Raw genomic sequence first — 22,870 nt, forward strand, 5'->3', positions numbered from 1 at the left:
GTGGAAAACATTGTCTATTTATCACACATTTATAGAATTTTACTTGACACATTTCTGGAAATGTCTATGGTCAAAGGGACATTTGTGATTTGCTTTTTGTCATGTATTATAAATATGCTTTTAGATGAATAAAGATATTCCTCCCAAAATTATAGGAAAGTGCTAATTTCTTCAATATTATTCCTGAGCATTGTAATTAATTTTCATCTCACAAGAAATGAGATGAAAAAACTTGATTTTCAATTGCAAGTAGTTTTTATGTGCTTATTGGCTATTTTAACATTTCCTTGTCTTTTCAGCTTCCTATGGAAATGTCTCCTCATTTTTTACAGAGTTGGGAATATTTTTTTATGGTCCCTTTGGTGGGCAACTGTGTATCAAATGTCCAGGGAAAAGCTTGGGCTGGCATTGTAAATCTAAGAGCATCAGCCTATGGGAGGCATTTAAAGTCCAGGAACAGATGTGATCACTCTACCCCAAAAACTTAGAAAGTAAACAAATCGTGTCTAGCACCCAAATACAGTAAAACAGTGACATGTGTAAGCCGAATAAAAGATAACACAGCAAAGGATACCTAACAAGAATTACTGATAAGGCATAAGGGGGACCAAGAGAGTGTGTCGTGACAAGAGAAGATAAACTATTCACATGTGATGATGTGTGATTCTGCTAACAGGTCTACAAAGCTTGTGTGGTGGGCTTGGGGGGTTTAGTTGCCTGGGGGATATTGGTAGAAAGCTGGAGGAGGCAATGGAGCAGGCCAGCTCAATCCCAAGTGGCAGAGAGCATAAGCATACACTTCTGTGAAATATTCTGACTGTGAAAGCAGAGGAAAGAAACGGGCTGTGACTGGAGAGAGCATCTGGGTCAAGTTTGGATACATTAGCTCATTTGGATATAAATATCCTTGCTGAAGACTGAGTTGCCTTTAAAGAAAGGCAAGATGCAATGTGTCCATCTTCTCAAAAAAATCCCTGGCCTAGGTCATCAATGACTTTCATACTAAATTAAGGATTGTTTTCAATTCTCATCTTCCTAGATACAGCTATCACGGGGCCACTTATCCTCTCTACTCCTGTCTTCCATAGCATCTCTACTAGTTCTCTTCTGTCCTTTCAGAGGGTATTTTCTAATTTCTTTGGGAACAGATCTTCCCTAAGCACTCATTTTTAACCTGTTTCATCCTGCATTCCCCTCCACCCCTATTCTGCAGGCTCTTCCAAGGCGGTCTCTGTTCCCTTATGCACAAATCATCATTTATATGGCAATAGTCTTCATATTTACACCTAGTTGCTAAGTAGTTCCAGCCTCTGAAAATGTACTTTCTACTTGATGGATTGATACACACTTTGAAAGAAATATGCCTCAGGAACCCCAAACTCAGGAATTCCAACCTAAGTTCTTCTGGATTTACCACTGGTTTCTACTCTTTTCTACACTGATAACTAATAGATGTCAATTTGGAAATCTTTATGGCACCATCTTTTACCACTAACATATAAAGCATAGTCATATTTAGTTGTTGATTTGAAGAAATTTTGAGAAAGTAAAGGGTTAATGATAAAGGAAATTATCTTTAAGAATCAAGGTTGACCCCCCCAAATGGAGTTGATAAATGTATGAAGTATGTGATGGCTGCAAGCAAGTTAAGTTTGATATTATAATATAGAGCTACAAAGAGTGCATTAATAGTGTCAAGATTACACTGGGTCCATTGAGTACAAGGAAGATTACCGATACAATCCTTTTATCCATACCAACATTTAAAGGGGGTTTTATCATCTGGTAGCTTCTAATATTCATTGAGAAATTTCTGGTATTTATTTTGACAATAGTTCTAGATGAGATTGCTGGGCTCTGGGCACTTCAAAATTCGGGTTGCCAACCTTAGAAGACAGAAAACCAGATCATGAGTGGGCCTAATGATGCTGATGAAAAAAGTAAGTAGTTTGATTTCTCAGGTATTAGTGAATATACTCACTGCTTGAATTCTCTTTTCTCAGGCTTGTTGGCATCCTTAGTTTGTCAAGAGGAAAATACTTGAATTCAGATTACAATAAGGTCTACAAATTGGGAAATAGCAAAAAATTTGAACTTTTAAAAGTTGAAAAAGTTTTCACAAGTAAATAAGAGTCAACTTTTCTTTTGCACTTTGAATTTCTTTGGTTAAATAGAGAGTCATTAGCTGACTATATATCTAAGGTAAGAGAAAATCATGTGAAATAATCACTGACTTGACTGTCACTGTTTTATTATAAAATGTAATGTGTGGGTTTCTTTTCCAAAAATTCTCACAAGTGCCTCAAATTATGAGGGAAAGAAAACAACAGTGCTTCTTATCATGCAGGTTTGAGAACAATAACTTGCCAGTATTCATTTTTCTGCACTACAGGGACACCATCAAGAAGCTTTTGGAAATGACAAGTACTAACTTTTTCCAAAGAATATGTTTGATCCAACTTCTGCTGATGAAAAAGCCACTGAATGACTGACTATTCAAGACACCTGCCTTCAAAATTGTCAACATGATTGGCCAAACTCAGCATCTGGTTCATAACCAGGATACAATGATTGGTTCAACATTCAAACACAGTCATGGCAAAAATAAATTTCAATTGTGGACAGCAGGAGTACATCTACTAGATGCACTGTTTGGTACTTGATCCTCTCATAATGATAGAGAAAAATGACTCCCAAATTCATATACTTATGTCTTGACATCGAAGCCCAGGAATGGCAAATGTGATAAGATGAACTGATCTAGCAAGAGTGACAAAGGAAATAACTATCTGCTTATTGGTGCATAATTCAATAGCGATCAGAATGGAGATGATAAAGATGAGGAGTCAGCATGATTACATTATTTTTTTTGCAACCACAATGCAGGTATTTTCTTTAGTAAGGAGGGTTGTTACTTTCATGAAAAAAATTGTATTAAGCTGGAATCTTTTTTAAGAAAGTTAAAATCCTCAGGTGGAATAGTTTTTACTGTCCATGAAAATGGTTAATGTACTCCTAGACATAAGATATTCCTACTCCCTACCCCTTGTCACTGTTATACAGGTTAGGACACAGCTGTGAGCACCTTGAACATTTTGGATTCAGGTGAGTCTCCAGGCAGGAGGGTGAGACAGACCACAGTTCCAAAGGACTAGCTGAGAATCAGATATAGAGAAGGCTTGGGTGCCTTAGAATAATGGTAGTGGATATAATACAACTCCAGCCTCTAATATTTGGGTACTTGATTATTTATTTACTTTTATAATGTAGGAATTTGAATAAAAGAACAACTTGCTGGATTTAAGAAATAAACAGGACTAGCCAGACTGTTAAGCCAAGGTGTTGAGCCATTGGTCCTTAGAATTTCAGAGAATCTTGGAGAGCAGGTCATAGGACCCAGAAGCTAGGCATATTTACCTAATCTGTCTGTTTGTCTATCATATCTACTTGTCTGTCTGTATGTCTATCTATTATCTATTATCTATCTATCTATCTATCTATCTAGCCATCCATCCACCCACCTACCCACCTATCCACCCACCCACCCATCCCTCCCTCCCTCCCTCCCTCCCTCCCTCCCTCCCTCCATCCATCCATCCATCCATCCATCTATCTATTTATTTTGGCACAATATGCATGAATGAATACTCTTTCAGGAGTTCTAGGTCTTTAGTACAGGACATATGGCTCTTGAACACCCCCTGTCCTCAGAAAACATTTGTTACCACTCTTCTTTCCTCTAGTTCTCATGATGTAATACCCCATTTACACAATTAATGAACAGGAAACAATCTAATTATAGAATTTTGGCACCCCTCATATGTATATGCATGTAAGTCTCTGTGTTCTGTGTAGGTCTGAAGCTTTCTGGTGGACAGTAATGACAGATGTCCACTTTCTTCAATGTCAACAGTCACTAGGATTGGGATGGAAAACCTCTGGCCACTGGTTTCTGTCTGTCTATGGCTCAGGCACTCACACTACACTCCAAGCTCTCAGGCAGCCTTTGTGTTACTGTATGGGTCAATTTGCTTTTATTCACACTCCAAAGTAGCCACAGCAGGTGGAGGGGCTCACTTAATTTTCTCAGTTAGGATATTTGGGGTTCAAAGTATTGGGTTTTTTTTTTTTTGCCATTGCTGCTTTTCTTCATGATTTACAGAAATGGAAAATAAATAAGAAGCATGACAACCAGAGACATTCCCTAAACAGGCCCCCAATATCATTTGTCTGTCTATCTATCTATCTATCTATCTATCTATCTATCTATCTATCTATCTATCTATTAATTGATTAATTAATTCTCCGTGTCTCTCACATCATGCCCCCCAATCCCACCCATCTCCTGTCCCTACCCCAAATTAAAACAAAATAATATTTAGGAGAAAAAGAGGGAGAATAAAAGGAAAAAAGGGGGGAAAATCTCATCATGAAGCTGCAGTGTGACACAGTGAGTCACAATAAACCCTTTTATTCATATGTTTTTATGTGTTGGCATTTATCCAGAAGCATCATTGGTCTGGTTTGAGGCCCCTGGTCTCTGCTACACCATTGACTCTGGGCCCTCACTGGGATTCCTGAACATCCCATTGCTGCCCTGTGTCTTGGAGATCCTGAAGGACCTCCCATATCCTTCCCCATCTCCACCTGTGCTCCAACCCGTGTCACAGACAGGGTGGATTTTGGGGTGGGCCAACACTTAATCTTGGTCCTGGGCCTGGGTAGTTGCAGGGTTGGTCCGCCCTCCAGCTCTCTGTCCTCACCACCAGGGGGAGCTCTCTAGCATTGCCCTGTCTAGTTCACCCCTGGCAGCAATGATGCGCCAGTTCTCCTGCTTTCATATCTCAGGGAGGGTTCGCCCACACCTTCTCCTTCAGGGCCAGATCTACTGTATTGCCCAGGCAAGGTGTAGGGGCCACACTCCGGAGTACTACAGCTGATGAGGGGCAGGGACAGCTTTCCCACTCTTAGGGCCTCAGGGCCGGGTCTCCCACCTGCTGCACACGTTGATGGGCAAGGGCAGGGGAAGGGCATGTCTCACCCTCCCGTGCCACCTCAAGACAGATGAGTAATGGGGCTAGCTCTCCCATGGTCACAGCTTCAGGGCTGCTTCATCCACACCTCCGCCAACAGAGCTAGCTCTCTATTGTGCTGCCCAGGTGAAGTTCAGGGCCTGCTTTCCCAGAGTGCTGTAGCAGGTGAGGGGTTGGGTCAGGTTCCTGATCTGCTGCAGGTGGCAAGAGTTAGGGGAGGAGAGAATTTTTCCCTCACCCATGACACCACATAGCATGCAATAGGGGTCTGGCCTGCTCTCCAATTTTCCCATCCCCAAGGCCAGTTCGCCCCTGCCCCTGCACACAAGGTCAGCTCTATCGTGCTACCCAGGCGAGGTGTAGGACCCTCTCTCCTGAGTGCTTCCCTCAGTGAGGGGCAGGGCCAGGTCTCCCTAGTGTTACAACCAGTGAGCGTGGGGCCAACTCTGTACCTTACCTATTCTCTCATTTTTGGTGGTATCAAGAGCCACAGACATCAACAGAGTCAGTGGCTGCATGAGGGCCATAAACCTAGACATGGGACCCTGCAGCCGCCCAGGCCTAGAGACCACCACGGCCCAAGCCATCCACCTCAGCCTGCTCCTCATCTCTTCTGCTTTTCAGGTATGCCTCTGTTCATGGACATGAACCATTTTTTCTCTCTCTCCCATATCACTCCATACATTTGCTCACTGTAGTAGTGCTTGTGTGCCTGGTGACACAAGGTACCGGGCGGGCCACGATTTTCTTCTTGGAGCCTGGGGTGGACTGCCCCAGGCCTGCGTGTGGGTCTCCTTGTCACGTTTAGACTGTCATGGCCCCGGGCAGGACCATACTACCTAATCGCAGAGATTATAGTAGTGCCCAAACGCCTGGCACCCGGCTCCTAATTGGTGCAGAGGTGTGGCTGGAGACCTCTCGTAAACCTGGGCTAGAAAGTCCGGGCTGTGATCTGTTGAGTTCTGCTGCATCGTGTGTGTGTGTGTGTGTGTGTGTGTGTGTGTGTGTGTAATCCCTAATATTTTTATAAGTAGTAGTTTAAAACTCTTCTTTTTTAACTTCCATTCTAGCACAACACATAGAAGAAACTTGTCTGACGCAGCATGAGTTCTACTCTCACCAAATACTAGTTTCCTTTTCTCAAAGTGTAACTGAGGGCTACTCGCAGCTGCTCGCTTGACAAGCAGTGAGTTAGCAATGTGTCACCAAATCCCACCTGTTTCCTTTCGTTTCCTTGGGCAGCAAGTGCAGAAGGAGGAGCCAAGGAGCTAGAGGTACTGTGTCAAGGACCTTCTCATTTTAACGTTTTAGTAGCCGGGGATAGGCTTTCATGAGAAGGGAAGCAGAGGTTGTTGTCTGGACCACTTCCTGACCGGCATGAAGCCCCGCCCCGCCCGGGGGTCAGAGCTGACCAGAACTCAGAAGATGCTGCCTAGGCCATAGTGCAGTTCTCCAGCATCCCACGTTACAGAGATCGATTATGTTTTGAAGTTGTATTTTCATTTAATTATTTATTTTGGGTTGAGGGGGGTGGTGCAAGTGCTGTGTGCACATATGGAAATTAGAAGACAATTTGCAGGACTCGGCTCTCTTTTTTTCTGCCATGTGGGTGCTGGAGATTGAACTCAGGCTTGGCTGGAGGTGCCTTTACCTGTTGAGCCATCTCACTGGTCCTCAGGAGTTCAAAACATGACAATAATATTATCATTCAGAAATTTTATTATTTGCCTTTCAAAATCTTACCTAAAACACGTCTTTCTAAAAGAAGTAGGAAACAGATTGGTTGAACGCCTCCTCTGTGCCAAATAAGAGTTTAGACAGTGTATGGATTTGGTATCATACAGTCCACAGGTCTATGAAGGAGATATCTTCTTATTTAAGGGGGAGAAAACAGATTCACTGTGATCAATCATCTTCCATATTTTACAACTTAAGTAATAAAGCTTGAAGCTTTGATTCCAGAGTTTACATTACCGTATCAATACCATTACGTTGTGAGAAGTTAGCCATAAAGCCATCAAACCAGTGATGGTTAATGGAGGCACAGGTAACACTAAAGATGTGGGTGTTCTCTTTGAAGTTAAAACCAAGTTTGAATGTGTGTGTGTGTGTGTGTGTGAGGGCTCTGTGAAGAGACAATTATTCACACTTTTCATCATGTTCTCAAAGGGTTAACACATTTAAGGAGCCACTGTAATTAGTACATGGAGAAAATGACCGCCATTTTCCTCCAATTCTACCATATGGCATCTCAAGCTTATTCCCAAAATGCTCAGTTTTCTCCACTGATTGGAGCAAGGATAGAAACCTTAGAAATAAAGAGATTAAATAATAATGAAGCATACGAAAGTCCATTTAGCTCAGTCTGCTGTTGGGCAGCTGCCCAGAGCCCTTTTGGTTATCAGCACCCCCCAGGGGCTATTGTAGATTCATTAATATAATTTTAGACTAGAAGATTCTTGGAGATCATATAGTCTGATTCCCTCAGTTTATAGATGACAAAAGGAAGACCCAGAGAACTCCAGTGACTCACATAACCTTTCCTGGCTTGATAATGGATACATTTGCCCAGGTATCAGTAGCTTTTGGCCGTCCTCAGTGCTTTCATGGTCAATGAAAGGAGAAACTTTGGGCTCATGTTCAAATCGACCATTCCAGTTCTTGGATTGATTTAGTATAACTAGATACTATTTAGCTCTGGGCCTTAATCCTATTAGCCATGGTGGCACCACATCTGTCTGGCACCAGTGTGGTCTGGGGAAGATATCAGGAAAAGTTGAAATGATGCTGAGAATTCTTGTATTCTGAATTAGTAAACCTGAAAAAAAAAGATGCTCTTCTCAGATGTAGCTTAATGAGTCAGACATTGCCAGTTTCACTAATATTAGCCAAGTCATGACAAAAATCGGTAATTTAATTAGTCTCTCACAAATAAAAACATTCCATCCACACCATTATTTAAAGCATTATGATTTTATGGGTTTCTACTTGGTTGGAAATGAAGAAAAAAAATATTTTTTAAAAAAGAATCTGTTTAAAATTCTAGATCTTTAGACCTCTAGAAGATGAAGTGACTAAAATAACATTTTTAGACTGCATCTTTAAGTTTTATCTTGGTACATGCCCTTGGTCATCTGACATGATTCCAGCCACTGAAATAAATTGTATTTTGGAATGAAAACATTCTGGGAAGCTTCCTTGAAGTGGAAAGGAGGCAGTTTGTGGGTAGAAATACTTCTTGAAGTGGGACAAGAGGTTTTTGCAAAGCAAATTGGAACGGTCAGCCTCTACAGATTTCTGTTTTCTTCTGGTCAAGTGTTAATGTTTGTATGTACAGTTTTGTAAAACTTGTTCTGGCTTTAAAAATTAAAGTGTATGATTCTATCATAACATGTTTATACCTGAATATGAAGTTAAGTAGTTTGTGCTCCTTATAGGAAAAAAACAAAAGTTTCAATCATCTAAATGACATTCAAAATGCTTTGCTCAGAAAGTCTGTGGAGAATCAACACTGAGGGTCTGGAGAGATGGCTCAGTCATTAAGTGCACTGGCTAATCTTCCAGAGAACCCAGGTTCAATTACAGCACACACATCTGTAACTCAAGTACTAGGCAACCCAGTGCATTCTTCTGGAATCTAAGGGCACCAGGGATACACATGGTACACAGATATACATGCAGGCAAAATACCCATACACATAAAAAAAAATAGCAATTAGCACAAGAAAGTAGAGAGAAAATATCTGTATGATTTGTCTGGGATTTTATGTTTCAAGAGAATGTTCTAAATAGACTCATTATCATAGTTTATCTCAGCATCTTGAACTCAGAGGGAGGTTTGACAGGCTGACACCTTCTTTCACTCATGATAAAAGTTCCTCAAGTATCAGACAGCTATTATGTGAACCTGTTGCTAGAACATTTCAATTAATTAATGATACAGGGGAGTTCATCTGAATAAGTATAATTGTCACAGAGTTCTTAATAGTAATTAAAATTTGGTACTCAGGCATTTTTAGTTATTTATGTTACTCAATTCTGTGTATACTTTTCTCAGATGTGGTAGATATTGTTCTCAGTTTTAGTGTGTATTGGTGTTTTGCTTGATTGTGGAGGACAGGTTTGTCATGTCATGACTGTTCCTGTGTCCTTTTGCCTATTCTACTGGTCCTTGCTGGTTTCTATGGTTTGGTTTCCAGTATATAATGTTTAAAGTCTCTTAAACCTTTAACCTATATTATTTTTATTTAAAAAGCCAATTATCATCAAACTTTAGCTTCTTTATTACTTATTGCTGATGCATTATTTCTTCCACTAGAGTTGTAGTCTACATTTTTTTTCTACTTTCATTAAATTTTGCCCCATCTTTGTTTGTGACCTGTAGGGCTGAGGAAATCTAATACGGGGTTCCAATTAGGCTTTCTCTTAGAAGATGATTATTTATCTAAAGACAAGCCTTTATTCATTTTCTTCATCTGCCCCACCTGAGGCAAGGAGTTGCCGCCTTCTGGAGAAAATGAATTTCTACTACTAATGCAATTCCTGCCTGCCTACAGGAGAGCCCTCCTCCACTACGTGTTATCTTTCTCTCAAATCTTTCTCCTTTCTCTGCAAACTAATAACATGATATCAACACACCAGAAAGGGCAGGAGAATGGTGATGATTTAGGTGGATAACAAAGGAGAATGATAGGCTACAGAATCACACATATCTGCACTACTTTTAAACATAGTTTTCTTTAATTTTTGAACAGATCTGTCATGAATTTTTTTTATTGTAAATTGTTAGAAACTTTTAAGTATTTGTGTATTTGTAGGTGTGCGAGTCTCTGTGTGGGTATGTGCACATGAACGCAGGTGCCAGCAGAAGCCAGAAGAAGGTATTGAATCCCCTGGACCTGAAGTTACAGATGGCTCTGACCTGTGCAATGTAGGTACTGGGAAGCAACCCTGGTACTCTGGAAGAGCTGAAAGTGATCTTGACTGAGATCCAATTCTCCAGCCTCCAGTTCTTTAAACTTTGCTGAGTTTATCGGCATCATCTAGCCCTGTGTCCATGGTTCTTTGTTCCACTATCATGATTCACACTTACCTATTCCTCTCTATGTATAGTAATTTTTGACCCAATTCTGTTTTTGCTGGATGCTAATCACCCTTGAGGAATATTTACATTATTCTAGTAGATAGTTAATTACTGAGTGACCAATCACCTTGACTTCTCATAGGGCAAGAATCAAAGTTACAATCCTTCCATCTGGAGAAGACATAACTGAAACACTACCTCCCTAAAAATCCTGTCATATCTTTTTACATGTTTCACAGAAAAAGGTATGGTCCCAAGCTGAAAGCAGCCCCTGTCTAGTAGAGCATCACATGTTGGGGCCATAGTGAGGTACAGAGAAAGCACGGAGCTGGCTAGGATGAAAGTCCAGAGCTTTCCCCATGCTTTTCAAGTCTCAAACCCATTGTGGCCACTTATTTCTATGCCTCAGGATTTTTTGTCATCTGAGTCCATCCCCTAACCCCAGATCCATATGAGATTCCCACAGAGACATGTAGGACTCCCTCTACAAATTCTCTTCTGCTGTGACACATGTAAGGCCATGTGTTTACTGAGATGACATTTGATTAGCGCGGTGACAGAGTGAGGCATGTAGACATCACAGGAATGAATATTCTGGAGGCAGTAGATGCAAAAACCTTAAAGCGTAAAAACATCTGGTCAACTTGAGGACTTACAAGGTGGCTAATATGTGACTAGACTGGGTTGTGATAAGATTAGCCAGAGATGCATTCAGAGACATGTGAGAGCAGGATTAGGGCCAAGAACATCCTTGCAGACCACAGCAGAGCTCTCACTTTGAGGAAAAACACCAACATTTGAGGGGTGACATGATTAAGTTGAAAAATGATCATTTCAACCTCTGTGTTAACTCTAGGGGAGTAAGGGAAGAGGAGACAGGAGGATACCAAAACAGTGCAGTGGAGAGATTATTGTGGAAAGGACAAGGGTAATAGGGCAGGCATGGTGGGGAGCAGTTGGCAATGTTGAAGATTGGGGCTAGCAGGTAGGTTATTTTGGCAGATCTGCTATGGAGTGTGAGGTACAGTGCTCTGTCTTAATGAACGATAAGAACTCCCCAGCTTCTACTGAGATGCAACAAAGTGATTCAAGAGAATTAACTAGAATATTGGAATGAGCTTTGGATCTTCATTCCTAAAATACTTATTAGAATTCTAATACCATAATTCTTGTATAGTTCTAGGGTGAGGTCCAAGAGAGTGTTACCAAGCTACTGATTGTATTTAATGTCACAGATTGGATTGACCATTGAAGAGTAAAGACAGAAAGAGAACGAGTGTCTGAGCTATGTGACACCCAAGTTAAGTGGTTTAAAAATATGAAAGGAAAATATTCAGGATAATAAGAGAGACTAGCATACTGTCTTCTGAAAGGCAAGCGAAAACCAGCTATGTTTAAAAAAACATGGAGCAAATGACTGTCATATGTGAGCAGATCATGGGAATGAGCAATGAGAAATGATCAGGTTTTGTGCAACACAGAGCTCCTGGTGATCCTGAAAGAGCTATTTTAGGCGAATGGTCAGGACAATGTTCCTAAGGATCTAAGGAGAGAAAGTAGGGATGGCGTCTTGATGACTGCTTAGAGAAGTTCTAGTCAACAAGCAAGAGTTGGATGAGATGGAGGGTAAGTGTGGTATGGCTGTAGATTATAAGCAAGAATTAAATGTGGGGTTGTGGTTTGGGGGAGAGTAGGGCAAGGTGAAATTAATTAAAGTTTAAAGTAAATACAACATTTTTTTAAAAATGAGTAACAGAAGGTATTAAGATATAAATTGAGGAAATACACTCAGAATGAAGTAGGCAGCTGAAGTTGTCCTCTGATCTGACCAGGAGTGAATCCACCTCACAGGCAGGAGCAGGGATCAGGGGCATGTGACCCTTCCTCAACTTATTGTAAGAGGTCTTGTACACCAGCAGGAAGCATCACCTCCTGTGGGCCTTATAGACCAAGGTCATGGGTGGAGCAAATACCACTACACAACATGTTACATGCTGTGGGATTGTCCAGTGAAGGAGCTCCTTTGGTACTTCAAGATAAAGAGAGTGAAGTGATGTTTGGGTAACATTTAAAGATGAAATACATGAAATGACCTCAGCATTACGTTTTCACATATTATTTTCATAGATCATATTTCATAAATGACAGGACAATTTCCAAATATAAAGGGGGTCTAATGGGCACAATTTCCCAATTACCTACAATTGTTCCTATTGGACCACGTTATCCACCTTGGGTCAAGTCTTTGTTCCCTCTCATGTCCTTCTATTTCCACAAGGAAGAAATGAAGTGACATGCTTTTCAGCATGCAATCAGTTAGACATTGCAAAAAGGTGCTGTGGTGCTCTGGCGACCTTAGAGCAATCTGTAGCTCCTGAAGCTACAGTCTCAGGACAGTGTCTCTCTTGGAAAAGAAAGGGAATCCGTGTGGCGCTGGCTTCTTTCTGTTTTCAGCTTGGCTTTCCTTTGCAAAAGAAAGGCTATATGCAGAGAAATATATAAACCCATCTGCAAGGGGGCTGGGCATGGCTGAGGCAGGAGGATGTGGAATATGAGTTCAGTCTGAGATGCAAACAAAACAAACAAATAGCAACAATGCAAAATTCACAAGGTTCTGTTTTTTCAGCTTAAAGTCTCAAGCATTTAGAGGTTCTACTCTATTCCTGATAGGGATACATGCTATTAATCGTTTCTAATTCTCGATTTAATTGCTTTTTTTTCTGAACTCTGTAGGACAGGGTAACTGATAATGTCAATAGACTATAGACTGCCAGTGGTGAGTAAGTAAAAACATAGGATTAGGAAAGGATAAAAATACATTCTGCTCCTCTTACTTCCTTACAATAGGAAACACACTGTGGCTTTTAAGAGCAACACTATGAACAGTAACAGTAATTATATCAAAATAAAACTGTTTATATAAATGCAAATCTCAAGGTTTATTTTTTTTCCTCTCCTCCTTTTTAGTTGTGGCAGTTTTATCATTTGTGTCTGCTGAATAAACAGACATGTTTCTGAGCATGATGTTTGTTGCACAAAACATTTCACAGGTGAAGGGAAGCAGGGAGCAGTTTCTGATAAGGGAATTCATTCTATACCGCTCCATGCTTGAGTACACATGTGGAAATTTCATCGACTCCAGGAAAAGCCATATGCAGATATTATTCAAGGATGGTTTAAAGGGTTAGTCCCAGAGGTTTATTCCTATATCCCTTTTTGAGTAAAAAAAAAAAAAAGCTCTCCTGAATGGCTGCTTGGCCTTAGGTTGCATCTGGAATTCCAGATGAACAAGAAGTGATGGCCCTTTTCTTCTTCCTTTTGCTGTTTTAAAAATATATTTTAAATTTCTGCAAACATGAAAAGGTCATCATAATTATAGTTGATGAGAGCATCACAGCTTTCATTTCTTACCTTTGGGGAAGCGGCCTGGGCTGGGATTTGAGGTGGGCAGGTTAATGGGAGAAACAATAGATGATTAAACACAGCCACTGACTGGCAGCTGCTTCCCGACATTTGGGTTAAGTCATGAGGGAGGCGGCCCAAACAGGGCAAAGGAGCAGGTTTACACGTGCTCTTCAATTATTCTTATGAGATTTATATAGCTCCATAAATGAACACCATGCTGTAATAAAAAATATGTCAAAATCAATAGAAATCCTTGCTGTTCAATTCTTCTGCGTGGATTTGAATGTAGGCGATTTAAGGAGTTCTTTTTTTCTTGTCATTATTACTAATTTCCCTGTCTCAAGAATTACCTTTTCTGTATAATTTTGCTTGCAAATTTAGCAGCTTTCCAAGGTTTGAGTCAAAAGGAACAGAAAAAAAATTTTCTTTAGTAAATAGTAAAACACAATAAAATGAGAGTTGGAGTGATTGAGAAGCACAGGGGCAGATAGGAGGCCTTTATGTATTCATCTGAAAACACCAACGTTTCAGTGTCCTGTAAAAATTTAGTAAAGTTGGGGATCTTAAGCTCTTATGAGGAACCTTCAGTGGTTTTAATCACTATATTCACATCTCTGCATCTTGACTTCTAGAAGTCTGGGAGCTCATGGCAGAGGGTGGGTGGGTGGGTGGGTACACAGTTGAGGTAGAATGGAAATGGACAGGGAGCAATAAGAACCTCTGCATGGATTTACATTAAAAAAAGAGGAAAGCTAAGAGGGAGTGCTTTATTTTCCTCTTCCTAAAATTTCACATACACACACAGACCTCAAAGGATTCCCTTTGAAAACAAGATGAAAATGTGTTCTCCATTGAAAATAAGAGAGGGCAGTTAGCTAGACCACTGGCCGGGAAACCCACAGTCCCAGAAGGACCCAGCCCCTATGGGGAAAGTTCTCTCTCCATTCCTTTCTATCTAACTGCTCCCATTCCGCTTAGTGGTCCTCAACCTGTGGGTTGTGACCCCTTTGGGAATTGAGTGACTCATTCACAGGGGCTGCATATCAGATATCCTACACATCAGATATTTACATTATGATTCATAACAGAAGCAAAATTATAGTTATAAAGTAGCAATGAAAATAATTGTATGGTCAGGGGGTCATCACAACATGAGGAACTCTGTTAAAGGGTCACAGCATTAGGAAGGTTGAGAACCACTGACTGAGATAAACAGGCAGCACAATGCAGGATTACTTATCAAAACCAGGCAATTTTAATGGCAAGAAATAAGCTATAATCTCTTTAGCTGACTATTAGACAAAAATTCTGGAGCTACTTAAGAATGTTAACTGGGTTATTCCAAATCCATGTTTCCTTACAAGAAACATCAGCATCTAACTCAGTATTGAGATGTGTATGCTTGTGTGTTCACCTGTATGAAATTGAAAGACCATATTTTTTTGTCTGTACAACTGAAATCCAGAGTATGCATACAATGAGGAAGTGCTGTTTCAGAAAATGCCCATGACTGATTCTTCAATTTAACGTGATAAAAGAGAAATAAGAGACATTGAGTGATAACATGGCACTCTACAATGGAATCACAGTTTCAGTGGCAACTATAACCCATTCTTTCTACTTAGGGGAAGTTAGATGGGATCTATGCTTTGCATGCGATATGCATTTCTGAGACTATGCAGTGATGGTGCGTAACAAAACTGGCCCAGGTGTATGTTGGAATTGCAAGATGAGGGTGCTTTCTATCCAAGACAGATTTCACATTTCTATTAGCTCCCCCAAATTGTCTTCATTTCATTGCACGCTCAAAACTGCCTCATTATGTTTAGACATGGCTCAGTATCATAGTTCTTAAGAAGGGACAGGACAGAAAAGACATAATGCATGCCTGTGGCAGTGGCAGGGCAGGAGAAGGAGGGCTACCTTTTAGAAATTTGAAGAGTTTGGACAGGTTGGCTCCAAACAATTTGTTCATTTGATTGACAGGTATTTACTGAGAAATTACTATGTAGAGTCACTAGGGTAGGTGGCAAGAACCCTATGGCCATTCATAGTCCAAAGCCTCAGATAGTGTATGCAGTAGCTATGAGGCCTATCCCCAGAGAATGGGAAAGGCAGAAGTCTTAGTCTGGATTTCCGTTGCTGCAATAAAGACTGCAACCCAAACAGCTTGGGGAAGAAAGGTTTAATTTCGGTTTACAACTCCCAGGTCATACTGAGGAAATCCAGGGCAAGAACTTTAGCAGGAACCTGAAGGCAGGGACCAAAGCAGAGGCCATGGAAGAATGCCGCTTCCTGGTTTGCTCTTCCTGGCTTGTTCAGCCTTCTTTCTTATATAGCTCAGGTCCACCTACCCAAGGTTCATGCAGCTCACAATAGGCTTGTCCTTCCCATATCATCCACTAATGCACCACAGGCCTGCCTAAAGGTCAATCTGATGGGGGCAATTTTTTTCAATAGATTTTTTCTCATCCTGGATGACCCTAGTGTGTGTAAGTTGATAAAAACAAAAACACAACACAATGAAACAAGCAAATGACTACCAGAATAGCAGGGAATTCAAATTTAGAGTGAGAAAGAGCAGAACCAAAGAACACGGTATTAGAACTAGGAAAGGTTTTAGACAAGGAGGCCAGCCTGGGGAAGTGTTAGCTAAGTGGGGCCTGCATTTTCCAGGATAGAAGTGTTGTGTTCATTCATGCAATGCATGTGTCATGTATCTGTGTGTGTGTAGAGAGGTGTGCAGACAGAGACAGTGTGAGAGGGAGAATGCCATAAAATGTATTTTGGGCAGAGAGAAAGAAAGCTCAAAGAATGCAGGAAGGGCAAAATTACCCAGGTGACCGAGGCATGAAAAGGTGAAGCCACACGTTGAAAAGCAGATTCAGAAGACCAATGGCTGTTCTATGTCGGAGTCAAAATTCTTCACCTGTTCCTTAGGGAACAGGTATGCAAAATTCAGGGGCAATGTGATAACTTGGGTCTCTCCACATGTGGTCCTCAAGGCCACATAGAAACCTTTCATGGAAGTGTGGAGGTTTGAGCCTGAGTGAGGACTCTCGGCCAATGTCACAGAGCATGACTCACATAAGATGAACATTTGGCAACAGGCTAAGATTCAGGACTCCCCGCTACCAAGCAGAGGGAGAGCAGGCACGTGACTGGGAAAGGGGGCCAAGGAGTTGCCACTGAAGTCCATTCAGTAAGATATCTCCAAATTAGGTTTGCCTTAGTGACATAGTTGATTGTTAGTAGGTCTTTTAGAGGCTGAACTGCTCAATGATGTCAGATGATGTTCTCCTTCCTTCTACAGGGTGAGTACACTATGTAAAGTTTATTTCAGGGCAGTTTTGAAAACTTCAAAAAGTATGATTCTTAAAAAAGTTTGAAGGCGGTAAATATTATATTTCTTCTGTTCTCCCCAACCCCCTGAATGAGCCTTCAGAGACTCACTTTCAATTTGTATACCTTTGATGATTATCTGACCTGCTTATTCACAATTCAGTATTAAAGCCAAAGTAGGGCACCACTGGCTGTAGACAGAGCCTCTAGGAATTATAACTAATGAGTAATAGTCATGAGACCTCAAATCATCACTAGACTGCAGTGCACCTATCAGGGTGAGTTTTAACAGGCTTGCAGTACTGCTCCCGCCATAAACGTCTATTCCTTTAAGTAACTTAATAATTTTACAAGCTTAACAAAGTTTTTACTAAGCAGTAGGTTTTTTTTTTTTTTTTTTTTTTTTTTTTTTTCAGCATGAAAATAAGGACCAGGTATTTAATTTTGAATTCAGAATCAGGAAACATACTCTAGAATTTGTGATAGGCCATTTTCCCCATTGGGTATCATTCAATACATCTCAATGATTCGTTGTATCTTACCATTTCTCTGTCAACAGAGCAACTTCCACAGTGGCATGTGATGGCATTCCTTAATTAAACCACCGGCTTAAAAAAAAAAAAAAGTCATCGTTTGTGAAGAAGAACACCTGTGACTTAAGAGGTAAGAGACATTTCTTGCCATGTTAGTCCTAGGAAACAGAATTTTATCATGAGCATTTTGGACTATGTCCTCAAGGAACGGAAAGTTCCTTTGAAAAGTCACACCGGTTTTCTGCTCAGCTTTTTCAATAGCTTGACAGCAATAAACTTCTTTTCTCTCCGGAGCTATAACCATCAGATTCCTTGTTTTCCATTTTGCTTTTGCAATCTCTTGTGGCCACTTGAAAAACAACTGCCACTGCGCTGGGCATTAGGGGGAGCGAGGGAGTGGGCAATCAAACTTGAAGAGAGGTAAGCCTTTAAATCTGCTGTCAAGAAGGGAAACGCTGGGCTGCCTCCCGCGGCTTCCACCTTTCTGAGCCCTGGCACGGGGTGAGGCCCCCAGGGAACACCCTGCTGTGTTTTATCTCCTCAAAGTGTGGCAAGGCCCCTGGGAAAACACTGAATTGTTTATTTCAGATAAGCCCTGGACTCCTCTGTTCACACTGGGGAGAAAAAAAAAAAAAAAAGAAGAAGAATGTTGATTAGCATTTTTGCTGGAGAAACTGGGAGATGGCAGGACATAGGAGGAAGGAAATGCCCTGGAGGGGAAAGCCAGCATGTGTTCCAAAAGCAAGGTGCTGATGAGAGGAACTGAAATCACTTGGGGGTTTACAATTTAGAGGAATGGGTTGAGGTTCGGGAGGTTTTTCCGTGGTGCAGAAACACTCTCAAACTTTAAGTACCATATCCAGACACCATAGGTGGCAGAACATGACAGCCCTGGTAGCTCTAGCAGGCAGAATGATGAAACCAGGGAATCTCGACTTTGAGGCCAGCATAAATATGGATGTGTATTTGTTTATCTGTTTTTCAACCCCCGTCATTTATCTGTCTGTCTATCTATTTATCTATTGATATCTATCTATCTATCTATCTATCTATCTATCTATCTATCTATCTATCATATATCATCTATCTAATCCAAAGTTGGAAACTGTAAGTTTCATATGTGGAGATAGTTTGTGAAGAAACAACCCATTCTAAAATGAGTTCTATATTGATACAAAAGCAAAAAACAAATCCAACCTATGCATTTTCCATGCCTTCTCAAAACTGTAATGTGCAGACACGGGCGTTTTTGCATCTTTGAACTCAAGATTCCATTTACAGGCAGTCTCTCAGAGTTGAATCCTGCATTCTTGCCATATGCCAGGGGTTAGGTCATTAATATGTAAAAGAAGCTGGTATCCAGAGAATTGACTTTATAATTGGAGAACACCAGAATAAACCTAACACTTCTCCAACAATGCCCTCCACAGCTCCCTGTTTCTCTCGGCTATTAGGCCATGTCCAATTTTCTCGGTCTGTTGGAGGAAGCAGCTGCCTCGGTGTGCTGGAGAAACTTTAATTACGGGGCCTTTTCCTCCCACTGGAAAGCCTCTTCCTGTGGTTTGGAAGTTTGAATTATTCAAGTTCATGTTAATACACTGTGCTGAATGTGCAGCTTGCTTACTGGGGTGCACGTGGGACTGTTTGCATTCCGTGGATCTGATTTCTCTCCCTCCTCTGCCTTCCTTTCCTTTCTCATTTCGTTCTCTTCTCCTTGTAAGGCAGGAACCAAGGGACACTTATCACTGAGACTCACAGAAATCATGGGCAGAAAATCCAATGGAAGTTTCCCAAGCACAACTCTATCTTCCTTGAAATTCTTTTTACAGGAGGTAACATGATAGATAAGCACTGTGACAGCCGTTCTCAGAACCATTAAGTGTATTTCGTCCAAATCCAAGCCACACAATTGCTTTATCCCCCCTGAAAACTGCACTCAATAAGACCAACTTCAACCTTCCTGTTGAAGCTACAAAGCACAAATGAAGAGCCATGAATGCTGGCCTTAACTTCATTTTCATTTTTTTTTTAAACCAAATGCTGTGAAAATAACCAGTTCTGAATTTCAGTTTTTGATTAGTCTTTTTAGTGATTTGCTCAAAACACCAGTCCTAATGTTCCTTTACTCTATTTTTTTAGTCTAGAGTTTAAGTTGTGCATTATGATTTCTCAACAAACAAAATCAGCATTGAGATGCTCAGGACGATGACGGGATTAAGAGTCATTGTGATCTCTGGCTTGGTTGGTCTTTTGAACACTTGCAAAGCCTCATAGGTTCTATTTCCTTGTAGTAGTGGGAACAATCATAGTAACTATTAAAAGTAGTAGTAGCAATGTGAACACTATCAAGAGACTGCATAAATCAAATAGATCATATTTACTATATTTTTTCAAAATTATGAGTATGAATTAAGGAATTTTACTGTCACTTTCACATCTTGAAGTGAATATCATTGTCAAACTTTCTGTTCCAATTTACTCAACTGAATGAAATTGCCTTAGAAATCAAGAGTCCATGATGCAGAATTCTCTTCCCTCCCTACAAATTAAAACTTTCTCCATGAAGAAAAACAGCAAAAGCCAGGGAGAAGATATGCACCCAGTAAATGACTAGAGAGATGCAAGAGTCCTCGAACTCATAATTGAAAGCCTTGGTGCAAGTGACTGGCTGAGACATGCTGCTAGGGATTAATTTAGGTATAGAAGGCAAGGGTCTGTGCTGTGGATATCACTCTATGTAAATAAAACACTGATGGCCAGTGACCAGGCAGGAGTATAGGCGGGACAAAGAGAGAGGAGAATTGGGGAACGGAGAAGGAGGAGAGAGACTGCAGGAACCGCCAGGAGAAGAGCATGTAAGAAGAAACCAGCAGTAAGAAAGAAAAAAATGAAATAAATAAAAAAAGTAGCAAGAAGCCACGCCAAAATAAACGAAGCCCGTGCCAGGCATATAGTTATAAAGTTTAGTATAAGCGTCGATGATTAAATGTGCGTTGTATTATTTTATAGTGGATTGTGGACTGCGGAGCTTGGGGAACTGGAGAGAAGCCCTCCAGCAACAGGTCTGCAAAGGGAAACCACTGGTGGGTTTTTCTTTGTTTGTTTTTTGCTTGTTTGTTTTTTCCAGAGAGGTAGATTATTCAAGCAGAAAATGCAAACAGAAGGAATATATTCAAACTAACATTGCGTAGACTTTTTTTTTTAAAATCAACCAGTTTTTTGAAGTTTTGCTGTTAAATGATTGCATGTTATAATCTTTGAGCTAAGGGAATAAATCTCAGTTATAACTTGATAACAAAAAACCTGTCACTGTGTATCTCCTCAATCATATTCCAAGGAACATAAACTCTTCTAGACTGTGGTCTGTGTTTATGACAACAGAACCCCAAGAAAAGAGTAGAGGTAGGCACAAGTGTAACTTGGGGGTACACAGGCACGATCCTCAAAACACAGTGATAACAAGGGATTCTCCAATGCACTTTGTGTCCATAGTACACCCTTACAGCCATGTGTCACATACTCATACTTCAGCCTATGACAGCTACACATATGATGGGGATTCCATGAATTTTTTTTTCTTTTGATACAGGGTCTTACCAAGTAGTCCTGATTGGTCTGGAACTCACTATGTAGACAAGGCTCACTGAAATCTGTCTGTCTGTGCTTCCCAAATTCTGAGCTTTAAAGTACAAACCATCACACTCAGGGATTCCATAAGATTATAATGGACCTGAGGGTTCCTATTGCCAGGGAGATTGGACACATAGCCTCACAGTATGCTGGTCATATTTTTGTGGTGAAACTACAATAACAAAACCTATTCAGTGCCAAACATATGTAAGTATAGAAGATACATACATTTATAGCCTATATGTAGTGCCCAATCCTCATGAATGATAATAAAATGTCATTGACTTATGTATTTTGAACTATAATTTTAATCTTTAGAGTATACTCTCCCTACTTAAGCAAAGATTACCGTAGAACAACATACCATATTATATTGGAAGTGGCCTTCAACATCTCATGGTCACCAGGCTCCTTGACTGCTTAAAGAGACTGTGTTTAACTGACTGACCATCTAGGATATGGAATCATGCTCCATAATTTTAGCACAAGGACAAATCAGTGTATGCCAAGGGCCGTGGGAGTATACAGCTCTAGAGACCTACTTTGGAGCACTATAACCTAGTCAACAACAATGCACTATGCCTTTTACACTTCCTGCAAAGGGTAAAACTTCATGTTAAGAGTTTTTATCAACATTATACTTGAAAAGATTTGAATATATATTAGCCAAATATATCATATTGTATTGTTTAATTTGGTTAACACAACACATATATCATAATGCTTTCAGGAATAATCTTGTTTCTATTTTCAATTTAATGTATAATTGCTGATTTTGAGTCTTCTGTTGTATTAGCTAACCTTGAATTAGCAAAAAGAGAGCTAATAAATTTTTCCTTAAGCATGCAATTTTTGATCCATATTTCCAAGTGATTCACTTCAAGTTAGAACAAATAAGTAATTAACTTCAGAAGACAATACAGGAAGTCAAAATAACTAATGTCTTAACAGATCAGATGTCTCAGTCTGTCTGACAACGCCCTCTTCTTTGCTGTGAGTGGATGAGATGGCTTACAGGGTAAAGGCCACCAAGCCTGATGACCCCACTTGATCCCTGGAACACATGCTGTAGAGGGAGAGAACCAACTTTATGAAGTTTTCATCTGACTTCCACATGTGTGCCATGGCATGTGCCCTTCCCTCACACATAAAACAAAACAAACAGACAAATAGATAAATGTGATTTTTTTTTTTTAAAAAAAGGAAATATGAACCTTTCATTTTCGGATGCTAACTCTCCCCTGGTGGAGCTGCTGCAGTCTTACCACTTACTATTACAATAACAATACACTGAGAAAACAAATAAAAATAAAAAACATGCAGCTGATGCATAGTAACTCCTCTTCAGAAGGGGCTAAAGATGAATGGAACTGGAGTATTTCTACTACAACTTAGAGCGTTTGGTTTTAGTCTCCATTTAAATCATACGTGCAACCATTATTCATATTTATTTTAGACAAACGAGGAAAATTGCACAATTAAGAAGAAGGAAGTGATCACTTTTAATGACATTTTGAGCATTAATCACTAAGATTCTGCATTAATAGTAATAATATCACTTTAACAATATTGGGCACTCACTCCAAACCAGCCTTGAATCTGAATTACTTATATATATATATATATATATATATATATATATATATATATATATAGTTAATTTTATCATACAGATTCTTATTTTTGTCTTCATTTGAAAAATGAGGAAATGGAGGCATGGAAATGTTGATTATCCTTCTCAGGGCCTTATCTCCCAGAAGCTCTAAACTCACCCACGTCCTATGCAGGTGATGTAGCCCAACTTTCCCCTACAAGGCTTTCCACTATAGGTTGAACATCGTTTA

This window comes from Peromyscus leucopus, chromosome 8a, assembly GCF_004664715.2.
Source record: "Peromyscus leucopus breed LL Stock chromosome 8a, UCI_PerLeu_2.1, whole genome shotgun sequence".
In the NCBI taxonomy this organism is placed as follows: domain Eukaryota; kingdom Metazoa; phylum Chordata; class Mammalia; order Rodentia; family Cricetidae; genus Peromyscus; species Peromyscus leucopus.